Here is a 15,531-nt window from a genome sequence, read left to right as displayed (position 1 = left end):
CAAACATGTCACTAGCAGGCGTCCACATCTGTCATCTCAGTTTGTTCATCTATACCATGGATATACAACTACTAACTAAAGGTTGAATCCCCGTAGGAGCACCCTGCTTTCTCATCTTGTGTATTTAATACATGTCTGCCCCAGCATATTGAATTTTGAAGAACTTCAGTATATCCGGAAAAGGAAATGTGCGTGTGCACGTTAAAGTGCTGGCCAGAGGCAGGGAAGGGAAGTAGGGGAGCAAGCACTCAGGACTTGTCCTCAAAGCTCCTTCCCTCTCAGGGCGACTGACAGTTTCTGTGTTCTCCACAAGTAAGCCATGTGGAGGGGACGGAAGGGACACCATCAATCTAACTGTGTTTTACCAACCCTCAGATGGCTTCCATTGTGTTTTCTGAGTTTGTTTTTGTTTTTGTTTAGCTTTGTTTTCCTTCTCTATCTTAGAATGTTTCTTAAAACAAATAGCTCTTCTGGCCCAGGACACCCCTGGGGATTTTTGTTCACATTCGCACTCTGAAAAAAAGGACAATTTCATTTTTAATTATAAATATTCATGTGTTCAGCTGAGACTGTGCATGTCATTATGACTTCAAAATTAGTCCAGAAAAAAAAAACTGACCTTTTATTCAAATTTCTTTATTCTTCATTGAAGCAGAATAGGGTGACATTCTGCTCTTGAAAGGAAATGGAAATTTTCCTTGTGTTTGTCACCTGAAAACTTACCATTCTCAACAAATTCCCATTTGTAGAACTTCCTCTCTGAGTTACAAGAATCCAAGGGATCAAGAGAGTTAGGGCACTTCAAAGTTTACAAGAGAGGAGCTGACTTAGATAATATTAAAGCAAACTGAAGGTGACAACATGAGTCATGCAATGTCCTCACACTGTCCTATTATTATCCCTCATTCTACAGATGGAAAAACTAAGAATCGGAAAAGTTCAACAGTTTACCTAAGGTCGTACAGCTCTTAAACAGGAGAATAAGAATGCAAATATAGCTCTTTGGATTCCAAATCTAGTTCTCTTGCCAATCCACCATAGCTGCCCATACATTTTATCAACCCTACATGTTATTGTTTAGTTTGTAAAAGCCTCTGACCAGCCCAACTTCCTAGTGAGTGCCACTTAATAAGCCAGCTGACACACCAACCAGAGTTATTTACATTTCACAGATGAATGAGGAAGGCATAAGAAAAGTACGTCATTTGACAAATATTATACAAAGGCACCTAAAGGTTCCTGTTCTTAAAGATTCTCACCTAAAATAAAAATTCAAGTTTAAGTAGGAACAACAATGGTGTAGGACCACTAATCAATTACATAAGGTGGAGTGTAAATTCTTCCCACAAACAAGGAATATGTTAGTTTTTTAGGCTAACACATTTCCACTAACTCAGAAGCTCAAAACCCATTTATTATCCCACAATAGAGCAGAAGTCCGAGAACAGCTTAGCTGGGTCCTCTGCTCAGTCTCACAAGGCTGTAATCAAGGTGTCAATCCAGGTCGAGCTTAGGATCTTCTCCCAAACGTACATGATTGTTAGAAGAATTCATTTCCTCGTGGCTGTACCGTTCAAAGCCATCAGGACAATCTTTCTAACCTCTGTGAAGGCCCAGGCCCTCTTTTTAAAGGGTCTTCCTGATTAGTTCAGGCCCACCCAGATAATCTCCCTTTTGATTAACTCAAAGTCAAACTTATTGGGGGCCCTAATCATCTCTAAAATCTAATTACATTCCCATATAATGTAACATAGTTATGAGAGTGACATATATAATATTCTTAGGTCCTGCCCACAATCAAAGGGAAGAGAATATACATGGTGGGTGCATAGACTTAAGGGTTGGAATCTTGGGAGCCATCTTAGAGCCCTGAGTATCACAGAAGCAATTAAGCTTTCTGGCTTGTAGCTCTCATGTTCTACTGGTAATCCATATCTCAATGTGACACTGTCCCTGGGTTCTGTACAGCCCTTTTAAATAAATGCCAGATCATTACTCAATTAGGTAAGCCAGGATGAGAACCTATAGTTCATGCCTGACACAGAACAAAGAAGTCCAGAAATCCAAAGCAAATAAAAGACTCAATATTTTTTTCAGCAGATACTTCCATTTTAAAGACAATTTGAAATGCTATTTACAAAAACTGGTAGGTCACTGCTACATTCACAGGCCAAGATACTAATGGTGAACATGGGGACTCAAAAAGTAGGGATCCCAGAATAAACAGAGGAGTTGTTTCAAGGTCCATAAGGCTAGATCTAAGAGTGACGCAGCCTTTGTAAGGTTTTGTTGGGATCCAACTTTAAGAAGAACTGAAAAAATGCAACCCATAGAGATCCTGGCTAAGTATCTAAAGACTTAGAATGTAGTCCTAACCTGCACCATCCCCTTTGTAACCTAAATACCTGTCCTCCCCCTCTATGGGACACACCATCCTTTCCTATAAAATATGAGTGACCTGCCCAAGTTGAGATGATGTCTAAGGTTGTTCATCCTTAAAAAATAATGCTATGATTAATACTAATGATTCACGAGCTCAAGCAGAGCCAATGGCATTTGTCATATGACTTTTCTCTTGTCATATACTCTTGTATGTCCATGGATAATTTATTTAACCATCTAAGACTGTTTCTTGTTAAATGGAGATAATAATGACCAATCACGGAGGTAGTGAGAGGGTTAACTGACACGATGGACAAGTCAACTCCCCACCAGGGTTCCTGGTACATAGTAGGACTACTGGACTACTCTTAGCACCCTCCATCCCCTTAAGAAAGCAGACTTCTGTGAGATTACTTGTGATATTCTAGAGGCCGTCTGTCTGCTAAGTGAGCATACAGAAAATTCAGGTCTGATAATCAAAACTAATAATGGTATTCAATCTAATTTTCCAAGCCAAAGGAGTGGAAGGCTGAACTGTAATCAATCTTTAGAGGTCAGTTCACAGGGGATTTACCAGGTAAAAGACATGACGCCCCTGCTGCAGAAAAATGCCCATTCTTCTCAGCCTTGTGTCCACACACATAATTTCAGCAAGATGCCCTGTGGCTCTCGTAGACACTTGAAAATGCACCCACCCTCTCGTACGACCTTATGTAGTCAACTCTTGTTTGATATCAATTATTATTTTAGAAATGATCAATTGTTTGATTCACTTTAAACAGAATTCATTTTCCTTGCACATAAAACAAATATCAAGAGTCCAACATCAGTCTTCTTCCTACTCCTGAGCCCAGAAAGCCATATCCCTTCCCCAGAGGCAAACATTGTTGCCAAATTTCTGTGAACCCTACCAGAGATTGTGTGTATGTGTGTGCGCACATATATATAGGTGTGTATATATAAATATTCACACATATGTAGATATATTCCTCTACAAATGATCATGTACTATCTGCACTTGCCCCTTGGATTTCTTCTACATTTTGTTTTCTGCACCTTACTTTTTTCACATATGTTGGAGGTCATTCTTTCACTGTATATACCAAGTTGTCCTATTTTCTTAGTGACTGCATAGCATTTCATTGTATGAATAAACCATAATTTGCTTATATAGTCTTCTTTTTGTAAATGTAGTATATAAGCATATATACTCTCCCAAGCTTTTTCTAAGTACGCTATTGCTTTTATGTAATTAATAATCTTTTCTTCACATTGGCTAAATTATGATGAGTATATCTTTAGGGTAAACTTCTAGGAGTAAAATTCTGTCAGGTCTTGTTCCAATCACTTTACGTGTATTCATTCAAAAAATATTTATTGAGAATCTGGTACATATGCATAACAGGCCCTATTCTAGGTGCTGAGGATATATCAGTGAACATAATAGAGAACATTAATCTTGAGGTGTTTTTATACTGTAGTAACAATAATTCATTTACTCTGCACAAAAACTTTTTATAGATAGGAGCTATCATTATTCTCACATTTTATAGATAGGGAAACTGAGGTACAGAAGATTAAGTTGTCCAAGATAATGTAAGTTGTGCCAGGGATTAAAACCAAATAGTCTTGTTCCAGAGTTCAGAGTTTATGCATCTTGGCATATGCTATATTTTTACACTTCTCTTAGCGTTACTCTACGAATCAACTCAATCTTACACAAAGACCCTACTTTTTTTTAGTAGGGGTGCATGTGCAGGTTTGTTGTACAGGTAAATCGCATGTCACTGGGGTTTGGTGTACTCATTACTTCATCACCCAGGTAATAAGCCTAGTACCACATGGGTAGTTTTTCAATTCTCACCCTCCTCTCACCCTTCAGCCTCAAGCAAGCCCCAGTGTCTATTGTTTCCTTCTCTGTGTCCATGTGTACACAATGTTTAGCTCTGACTTACAGGTGACAACACGTGGAATCTGGTTTTATATCTGTGTGGTAGGTTGCTAAGATAATAGCCTCCAGCTCCATCCATGTTGCTGCAAGGGACAAGATCTTGTTGGACATGGTCTTGTTCTTTTTAATGGCTGTGTAGTAATCCATGGTCTCTATGTACCACATTTTCTTTACCTTGTCTACTGCTGATGGACATGGAGGTTGATTCCATGTGTTTGTTATTGTAAATGCTGCTACAATTAACATATGCATGCATATGTCTTTAGACTAGAATGATTTACATTCCTTTCGGTATATACCCAATAGTGAGAATGTTGGATTTAATGGTAATTCTATTTTACGTTCTTTGAGAAATCAACAAACTACTTTCCGTAATGGCTAAACTTATTTACATTCCCACCAACAATGTATAAGCATTCCCTTTTCTCTACAATCTCACCAGTATCTGTTATTTTTTTAACTTTTTAATAACAGTCATTCTGTCTGGTGTCAGATGGTTTCTCACTGTAGCCTTGATGTGTGTTTCTCCAATGATTAGTGATGTTGAACAGTTTTCCATATGCTTGTTGGCTGCACTTATGTCTTCTTTTAAAAAGTGTCCATTTGTGCTCTTTGCCCACCATTTTCTCTCACCTGCATGTTTCCCTGACTCCATTATTGACTTCTCACATCTCTCATTCACACTGCAACCTGACAGTTGTCTAATTTGTAACACTCACCTTGGTACTCTCTGGTTGCTTTAAACCTTTCAAAGATTCCTATTCTCCTCTTTGTCAAAGTCTGCATTTCTTGCATGGCCAGGAAGGAGACACCTATTGGTTATCTCTGTACCCTCTATGCCACTCTCTACATACCCCATCCCACTAAACACACAGCCTTGTTCCATCCAATTACTTGGGCTGGGCAAACTCTAGCCTCTTGACTTGTAAGTCCTCCCTTACCTTTGTCAAAAGTCTTTTCAACCTGGACTTCTTCTGCCCTAGAGTAGAGTCAGTCTGTTGTTCTATGGAGATCTCTAAGCCCTTGGTAAATATAGGAGTTAGTCTCCAAAGATGTCCCCCAAAACAAAAAACTATGCCTCTCAGTATTTGTCCCCCATCCCTTGAATCTGAGCAGGATTGGGACTCACTTGTAACCAAGAGAATGCAGTGTAAGTGAAACTGTGTGGCTTCAGAGGCTTACTAAGAAAAAGCCAGGGCCGGGCGCGGTGGCTCAAGCCTGTAATTCCAGCACTTTGGGAGGCCGAGGCAGGTGGATCATGAGGTCAACAGATCGAGACCATCCTGGTCAACATGGTGAAACGCCGTCTCTACTAAAAATACAAAAAAAAAAATTAGCTGGGCACGGTGGCGCATGCCTGTAATCCCAGCTAATCAGGAGGCTGAGGCAGGAGAATTGCCTGAACCCAGGAGGCGGAGGTTGTGGTGAGCCAAGATCGCGCCATTGCACTCCAGCCTGGGTAACAAGAGCAAAACTCCATCTCAAAAAAAAAAAAAAAGAAAAAGAAAAAGCCTCGTAGCTTCCAACCTTGTCTCTTGGAAGTTTTAATCCAAGGGAAGCCAGTCATGAGAAATATTTATCTATATGAGACTGTCATACTATAAGGAATTTTAAGCTAGCCATGTAGAGGATCCATGTGAAGAAACAGATATCTTTCAGAACAGCCAATAATGGTTCTATTAATCCCAGAACATAGATGTGTAAGTAAAGAAAGCCTCAGATGATCTTAGTTTCAACCACCATTGGACTGCAAAAACACAACAGAACCCAAGCTGAATCCACCTCAAGAATCATAAGAGATAATAAAACTACTGTTTTAAGACACTAAGCTAAGGGTACTTATTATTCAGTCACAGATCACCATAAATATTCTTAAATTGGTATATAGACTGCTGTATAATAATTCTTTGTCTATTTTCCCCACAAGGTCACCCAAGGTTAAGGATGTCTAGAGATAAGTTCATCTCTGAGTCTTATAACATAGTATATTGACAAGAATATAAATTCAAGAAGTGTTTTATAAATAAATCAATGGATGGGGAAAGGACAGAATTTTGAGGAGCCTAACTCCTTTGTACCCTGGGCCATCTTCAATGAGTCCACTGTTATTACTTCCACAAAAGTTCAGTTTTACAAGCAATTATTGGGTGACTACAGTGTTATCTGTGAGGCCCTAAGCATGAGCTTTGGCATTAGATAAACCTGAATTCAGATCTCAGCTTTGTCACTTACAAATTGGGTAACCTTAGGCATTTGATTTAAACTCTTATTTGCTCATTTACAAACTTTAGATGATGAAATGCCTAACTTCTTGAAATCGTGGTACAGATATCATATTCTTAATCTTCACAGCATATGACTCAATATTTCTCATGAATGTGTGTTAATTTAATTGACAGCATATATAAAATACTTAGTTCAGTCATTAGTAAAAGAACAAATGAAAACTAACACTTAGTATCATCTCATTAAGCATGTTCCTTCCTTTATTCTGTTCCCTTCCCATTAAGTCAAAAAAGGCAGTCTAAACTAAGACTAAAAGATCCACAGTATAATTAAAAAATTGTAGTGGCCAGGTTTAGTTTTGAGTAGTTATTACATGCCCAGAATTGGCATCAGCAACAATGAATTCATGTCCATACCTGTAGTCAATACCAAATTTCAGATTCTGAGCTAAACTTTTCTAAGAAATGAGCATCCCTACAAATAACAAATTCTCCCTCCAGCATTCTCCTGCTTTATCCTTCTGAGAAACGTTAAAAAGATTGTGTTCCGACCACCACTTTGTTGAGTTTTGTCATTTGTTTCTCTTCTTCAGTAAAGAAAATTATTGAAATAGGAAGGCTCTTGGCCATTTCTCTAAAAAGAGAAACCTTTTCAGGATGACATTTATGTGTAATGGGATGTTTATCAGCACAGAACATTTCTGCCTAAAGCAGAAAATGACTCCGCAAGGTAAAATTATAGGTGATCTATTACTCATGCCAAACAGGAAGGGCAAAATGTCAACATTTATATCCAGAGGATTGAGATCCCCGTAACACATTCTTCCTACGGTGCACTTAGTGTAGAGGGCTGCTTCTACAAGCCATTTCCAGGGCATTTTACCTGGAGTAACACAAATATCTGATCACCATAAATAGGGAGAAAATAACAGGGACTTTGATTTCTGCAAAGAAATGTTCTCATTATGATCAAGGAGAGGATCGTTGGATTGACTTAACATGTATAAATTGGCTGAAGACCTGTCTAGTGGCAAATATATTCTCTTCTCTCCATTAGTCTGTAGCTGTGGGTTTTTAAAAATCCATTTCCACAGTGCTGCCTAATAATAAACATAAGATAAAGTTAAGGTAATTATTCTTTCCCAGCAAACATAGAAAAACTTGTCTTGTCTCCTTAGGCTCCATGGTTTGTCCATATAACTGGTTCTCCTTTCTCAGTATTGCAGCTAGCACATGCATTAAAACTTTAAGTATCCTTTAAGTAGCATCCTTTAGGAATTAACTCAGCTGTGATCTCTGCAAGAATTCCTCTTGACACACAAGTTTGGTTGCAGATACCATTGTGTGTCCCTAGCCCTCTGTGCTTACTTTTGTCACACTGCTGTAATTCTTCATAAGTCTCTTTCTTTGAAGAGGTGCAGATTCCTGCACCATAAGACTGTGTTGCATTTGTCTCTATAATCCTAGCAAGTAGCACTAGGCCTGAAATGTATCTGGAGCTCTGTAATGCTGAATGAAGCCAGGTGGATGGGAATAATCAGAATAATCAAACCATATACCCCTCCCAGAAGGGTCCTTGGGGAAGATGTTGTGCAAGATTCTAATTCTGTAGATACAGTTATGAAACCTAAAGTAGACTAAGGGAGTTGCCCTGGATCATACAGCATGTTGGTTTCAGGGAGGGAGCTGAATTTAGTCTAAGGGAGTTGCCCCGGATCATACAGCATGTTGGTTTCAGGGAGGGAGCTGAATTTAGTCTAAGGGAGTTGCCCCGGATCATACAGCATGTTGGTTTCAGAGAGGGAGCTGAATTTAGTCTAAGGGAGTTGCCCCGGATCATACAGCATGTTGGTTTCAGGGAGGGAGCTGAATTTAGTCTAAGGGAGTTGCCCCAGATCATACAGCATGTTGGTTTCAGAGAGGGAGCTGAATTTAGTCTTCCTAAATCCTACTTCAGGACTACCTTATTTAAACTAAATCAACAATATGAATTAAGTATGAGGACTTCCTCAAGGAATTTATCTTTCAAGTACAAAAAAAAACCCTATGATACATGAAACATGGATGAATGCAAAATGGGCTCTTTCATATGTACAAATAAAATAGTATGGGAGAATGGGGATAATGTGAAATTTGTTCCAGAAGAACTGAATCTGATTCTTGGTGTTTTGAGCCACAGTCACTGGGTCCCCTCTCTCCTTTCAGCTTCAACTCTGTTCAGCCAGGCGACCTCACTCTCACGCAAACAGGCATCTCAACTTTAACAAGAACTTTACATTCTCCTCTTCAGGGCTGGCTCCGGTGCTGGGGCACCACCCAGCATCTATGCAAACCCTGTGGAAGAGAGTTTACAACCTCTAGAAGCAATGCTCAACAAATGGAGAACAGAAGTTGGTAAATAAATATCCCAGCCTCCTATCCTTCAGATGTCCAGGAATATTGGAAGGCATTCTATGCAACTTTAGAAATGGAGGTCCTGGTGAAACTGAATCATGTTGCCCACATCAGTGACCTTGAGAACACATGCTTTTATTGGCTTTTCCTCTTTCACCCTATTCCCTCACATCTGCTTCTTAGATATCTTCCCAAAAAAGCTTTCTGTAGAGCCTTGTCTTAGGCTCTGCAGAAAAATAGAGATCCATGATTGCTTTGCAAGTTCCATGGGCCCTGAAACTTTTGCTTTCATAGGCCCCTTCTTCCATTTACACAAACTAGCCAAAATACAACTAAAAATTTTATGTTAACACTACATTGATAGAAAGACTATAATCCATGGTGGATTCATTATTGTATATTTATTATTAATCTTTTTCTTCTGATTTTAAAAGCATTTAAAATTTTAATGTTTTTATGGACCCTTTATATTGTATTTCCTGTGCCTAATGGATAAGTCGCCTTAAAGAGGTGAAAATGCAAAGGAATAATACCACAGATAAAATACCGGAGTGCCATTTGAGAGGGGCTTCAATATGGCTGACAAGAAGACATCTGGAACTTACCTCCTCTACAAAGAAATAAAATAGCAGTTAGATGATGCTGCGTTTAATAGAGCATCTAAGAGAGAACACTGGAATTGAACAGAGAAGTGAGAAAATACCTGAGGCACAGAAGCAGAGGGAAGTGAGGCAGCCATGTTGGCCAAGATTGGCTGGGAGCCTAGAAAGCCTCCCCAGCATGGGAAAAAAAGAAAGCAACACATCCTCAGCAATCTCTATGTCCACCATGAACTCTTGTAACCGTAGCCACAGGAGAACCCCTTTATCCTCATGGGCCCTAAGACTAACATAGGAAGCTACCTGGAGACTAAGTGATGGCTTCAATCTACAGAGTGAGCTTATGTTGGACCCCAAACAACCCATGTGGTAAGTATCAGATGCCTTCTAGTCAGTCATATTGAAGATCCTCCCAAGGGGCACTCCAATAACATTTTGTCCATGAGATTATTCCCTTGCTGCACTGAGCAGGTGCAGCATGATGCCGCTGAGAGTCCAACACCCACCATATTGCACCCTTCCCTGGGACCCAAAAGCCCTTGCATTGCTATACCATGGAGCCCCACTAACCTCCTCTCACATTCACTTGGAGGGCTGCATTAGCACAATGCTGGTGGTATCCAGTGAAGTGGAAGGGTCCCCAGAACTCTAGCACAAACTGAGTCTTCCGCCTTGGAGAGGCTGCCCCAGGACAAAGGGAACCAAAGTGCACACTCCCTAGACCCTAAGAACTACTTGGGGGTTACATAAATAGCAACCCCCAGCCTCAGCAGCAGGACTGACATGCACAAGCCCTAAAAACAGGCTGTGCAATTGTTCACTGCAGCCACTGCTGAGGTGACTATGGACCACAGCAGCAGGGCCACTGTTCACTTGAATGTCTCTGAAAATGCTTTTCCCACTGTGGCCACTGCTGTTGCCATAGCCACTGTCCCCATGGGCTGATGTTTACATTCGTCAGAACCTGAGAACTGCCTGCCTGTAGCTGCAGCCAAGACCACATCTCCCTGATGGCAGCAGAGTTCTAGCACATTTGCTCATGCCCCTGTCTTCATAAGCTTTCCCCACCTCAATTGCTGCAACTGTCGCAGGCAGCCAAGCACCCCACCAGGTGATCTAGGGATCACTCTACAATGACTATCAGAGCCAGCACCTGAGCACACAACCAGAGAGCCTGAGGACAGGCCCACCCAGCTGAATACTACCTCCTGAGTTACTAACAACAACATCCAGGAGCCTGGGGACTGCCCCACCCTGTACAGCACTGCTAACATTTATGCACTCCTCCTGCGCCTGAGGATAAACCCACATAGCCTGTCACTACCACCAAAGTCAGCACCCACCAGAATATGCCATGATAGAGCCTGAAAACTTGCCTGCCAAGCTCACTGCAGCTACATTAACACCAACATGTGATGCTTCAAAGAGTTGTCCCACCACTGACATCATCCAGGCTATGTATGCCATCCAGGGTCTAAAGACCTGCCCAACTGCTGGGTTCCAACCCTGCTACTGCCAGCACCTAAGCAAGACAAGAATCAACCCTTTTGGAGTCACTGACACCCAATGCCCCAAAGAGAGGAGACCTTGACCCATGCTTCTGCCACAGGGGCCTAAGGATGGGCCAGCAAAATCTCACCACAGCTTCCACTAACACAAAGGAAATCACAGACGCCACTGATATTGTTTACAGCCCAACGAATCATACAGACAATAAACTGCACATACCACAAATCAAAGCTAAAGTGTTCCACCCAATCAAGACTATAGATATATCTTCATAAAAGAATCTTTCACCAAAAAAGCCAATAAAAAAAGTGGGAGAAGCCACTGTTATACCAGATATCCAGACATCAATGTAAGGACACACACACACATACGAAAAAATTTTTTAAAATGACACCTCTAAAGGAGCACAATAATTTTCCAGCAACAGATTCCAATGAAACAGAAATTGATGAGATGCCAGGAAAAGAATTCAAAATAACGATATTAAAGAAGCTCAGTGAGATGCAATAGAACACAGATAAACAATACAAAGAAATCAGAAAAACAATTTAGGATATGAGTGAGAAATTCACCAGAGAGTGAGATATAAAAAAGAAATAAACAGAAATCCTGGAACCGAAGGATTCAATGAATGAGAGAAAAAAAAAGTATCAGGAACTTCAACAATAGACTAGAACAAGCAGACGAAGGACTCTCAGAGCTTGAAGACCGGTCTTTTGAAATAAAGCAGTCACACCAAAATTAAAAAAAAAAAAATTAACAAAGCCTATGTGATATATCAGTCACCATAAAGTGATGGAAAATATAAATTCTGGATGTTCCAATAAGCAAATAAATAAAAGGCATAGGAAATATATTTAATGAACTGATAGACATCCAGATACAGGCAGTTCAGTGACCCCTAATAGAAACAACTCAAAAAGTTCTTCTCCATTGCATGTTAGAGTCAAATTGTCAAAAGTAAAAGACAGAGAGAATTCTAAAAAACAACAAGACAAAAGCATCTAGTCACATACAAGAAAACACCATCAGACTAACAGGAGATTTCTCAGCAGAAACCTTACAGCATTAAATGAAAGAACTGTGAGTCAAAAACACTATGCCCAGCAAAGGTATCTTTTGTAAATGAAGGAGAAATAGTCTTCTGAGACAAATAAAAACTGAGGATATTTATAACCATTAAACCAGCCCTACAAAAAATTCTTAGGAAAGTCCTACATCTGGAAGTGATAGGATGATTTCTACCATCATTAAAACATATAAAAGTATAAAACTCACTGGTAGAGCCAACACACAAATGAGGAAGAGAAAGGACTTAAATGTTAACACTACATAAAATCACCAAACTGTGACCATAAACAACAAGAGGGAAAGAAAGGGAAAATAACATATACAACAACAAAAAAATAATTAACAAAATGACAGGAATAAACCTTCACATATAAACAACAACCTTAAATGTAAATAAATTATATGTTTCACACAATGGACTTATTGAATGGATTAAAAAACATGACTTTACTATATGTTGCCTTCAAGAAACTCAATTCAACTGTGAAGACTCATAGACTGAAAGTCAAGGAATAGAAAAGATACTCCATGAAAACAGAAATCAAAAGTGAGCAGAAGTAACTATACTGATACCAGATAAAACAGATTCCAGGTCAAAAATAGTTAAAAGATACAAAGATGGTAATTATATGATGATAAAGAAATAAATTCAGCAAGAGAATATAATATTTTAAATAGATAACATCCAATACTGGAGCACCAAGACATATGTAGTAAATATTATTAGATTTAAATGGAGAGATAGACTGCAATACAGTAACAAACAGTTTAGGACATCAACACCCCATCCACAGTAACAGAACATCTAGACAGAAAATCAATAAAGAAACATTAGATTTAAATTCCACTTTAGACTAAATGGAACTATGGACATATAAAGAGCATTTTATCCAGTAGCTGAGGATGCTTGTTCTGCTCAACCCCACATGAAACATTCTCTAGGAAAAGCCATATGTTAGACTACAAAACAAGCCTCAACCAATTTTTAAAAATTGACATCATATCAAGTATTTCCTCAGACCACAATGGAATGAAACTATAACTCAATAACAAAATGAATTTTGGAAATTGTACAAATGGCATGCTCCTAAAGGACCAGAGGGTCAATGAAGAAATTAAGAAAAATATAAATAAATAAATTTCTGAAAACAAATGAAAATGGAGAAACAGCATACTAAAACCTATAGAATACAGCTAAAACAGTCCTAAGAATAAAGGTTGCAGCAATAAATGCCTATATCAAAAAAGTAAAAAGATTTCAAATAATGATGCACCTCAAAGAACTAGAACAAACCACAAACATTAGTAGAAGGAAAGAATAAAGATCAGAGCAGACTGAAACGAAATAGGGACTAAAAACATACAAAGGATCCATGAAACAAAAAGTTGGTTTTTTGAAAAGATAAACAAAATCAATAAACCAGTAAGTAGACTAACCAGGAAAAAAAAATAGAGAAAGCCAAAATAAATTCAAAAATTAAAAAGTAGACATAACTGAAACCATAAAAATACAAAAAATTATCAGAGAATATTATTGACAACCAGATGCTAACAGATGAAAAAGGCTAGAGGAAAAAGATAAATTCCTAAACATTTACAACCTACCAAAATTGAATCAGAAAGAAAGAGAAAATCTGGACAGACCAATAATGAGTAACAAGATTGAATAATAATGAAAATACTTCCAAACAAAAAGTCCAGGACTGATTATTTTATTGCTCAATTCTACCAAACTTATAAAGAAAAACTAAAATGAATTATCCTCAAATTATTCCCCAAAATTGAAAAGTATAAATTGAAAAGTATAGACCAATATCTCTGATAAACATAGATGCAAAAATCCTCAACAAAATACTAACAAACTGAATTCAGCAAGACATCCAAAAGTTAATACACCACGATCAAATAGGATTTATACCAGGATTGCAAGGATGGTTCAACATATGCAAATCAATAAACATTATACATCACATCAACAGAATTAAGACTGAAAACCATATTATCATCTCAATAGATGTAGAATAAATATCTGATAAAATTTTAAAATCTTTCATGATACAAACCCTATTACAGCCAGAGCAATCAGGCAAGAGAAAAAAATAAAAGGCATACAAATTAGAAAGAGGAAGCCAAATTGTCCCTCTTTGTAGACAACATGATTGTATATTTAGAAAAAGCTAAACACTCCAGCAAATAACTTTTAGAATTGATAAGTAAATTCAGTAGTGTTGCAGAATACAAAATCAAAATACACAAGTTGGTATTGTTACTATACACCAATAAAGAACTAGCTAAAAAATCAAGAAGACAATTCCATTTACAACAGCTACAAAAAAAATGAAGTACCTAGGAATAAATTTCACCATGGAAATGAAAGACTTCTATAGGGAAACCTGAAAAACACTGATGACAGAACTGAAGAGGAAACAAATAAAAAGCCATTCCATGCTCATGGATGAGAAAAATTAATATTGTTAAAATGGTCACATGACCCAAAGCAATCTATAGATCCAACACAACCCTATCAAAATACTAATAACATTTGCACAGAAATAGACAAAAAATATTAAAGTTTATATAGAACCAAAAAAGAACTCAAATAGCCAAAGCAATTTTGAGGGGAAAATAAAATGGAAGTATCACACTACCTGATTTCAAAATGTATCACAAGGCTATTAATCAAAACAGCATGATCTTGGTATAAAAACAGACATATGGATCAATGAAACAGAATAGAAATTCCAGAAATAAATCCACATATTCACAGCCAACTTATTTTCAACAAAGTTTCCAAGAATATGCATTGGGAAAGGGACACCCTCTTCAATAAGTGGTGCTGGAAAACTGGGCATTCATATGTAGAATAATGAGACTAGACTTCGATCTCTCATCCCATGTGAAATTCAACTCAAAATGGATTAAATGTACCTAAATGTAAGACCCAAAACTATAAAACTATTAGAAGAAAACCTAGGGTAAACACTACAGGACACTGGTTTAGGCACATATTTTATGACCAAGACCTCGAAAGCACAGACCACAAAAAGAAAAATTGATAGATGGGTGTATATTAAACAAATGGCTTCTACACAGCAAAGGAAGCAATCAACAAAGTGAAGAGACAATCTTCTGAATGAAGAAAATATTTGCAAACTATTCATTCAGCAAGGGATTAACATCCAGAATATACAAAATACTCAAACAACTCAATAGCAAAAAAAAAGAATAATCCCACAAAAAGTGAGCAAAGGACATAAATAGACATTTCTCAAAAGAAGATGTATAAATAGTCAAAAGGCCTATGAAAAAATGCTCAATATCACTAATCATCCAGGAAATGCAAATGAAAACCACAATGAGATATCATCTTACCGCAGTCACAATGGCTGTTACTAAAAAT

This window comes from Callithrix jacchus, chromosome 17 (assembly GCF_049354715.1).
Source record: "Callithrix jacchus isolate 240 chromosome 17, calJac240_pri, whole genome shotgun sequence".
Classification (NCBI taxonomy): Eukaryota; Metazoa; Chordata; class Mammalia; order Primates; family Cebidae; genus Callithrix; species Callithrix jacchus.
The sequence above is the reverse complement of the archived record's forward strand: the minus strand, read 5'-3'. Positions refer to the sequence as shown.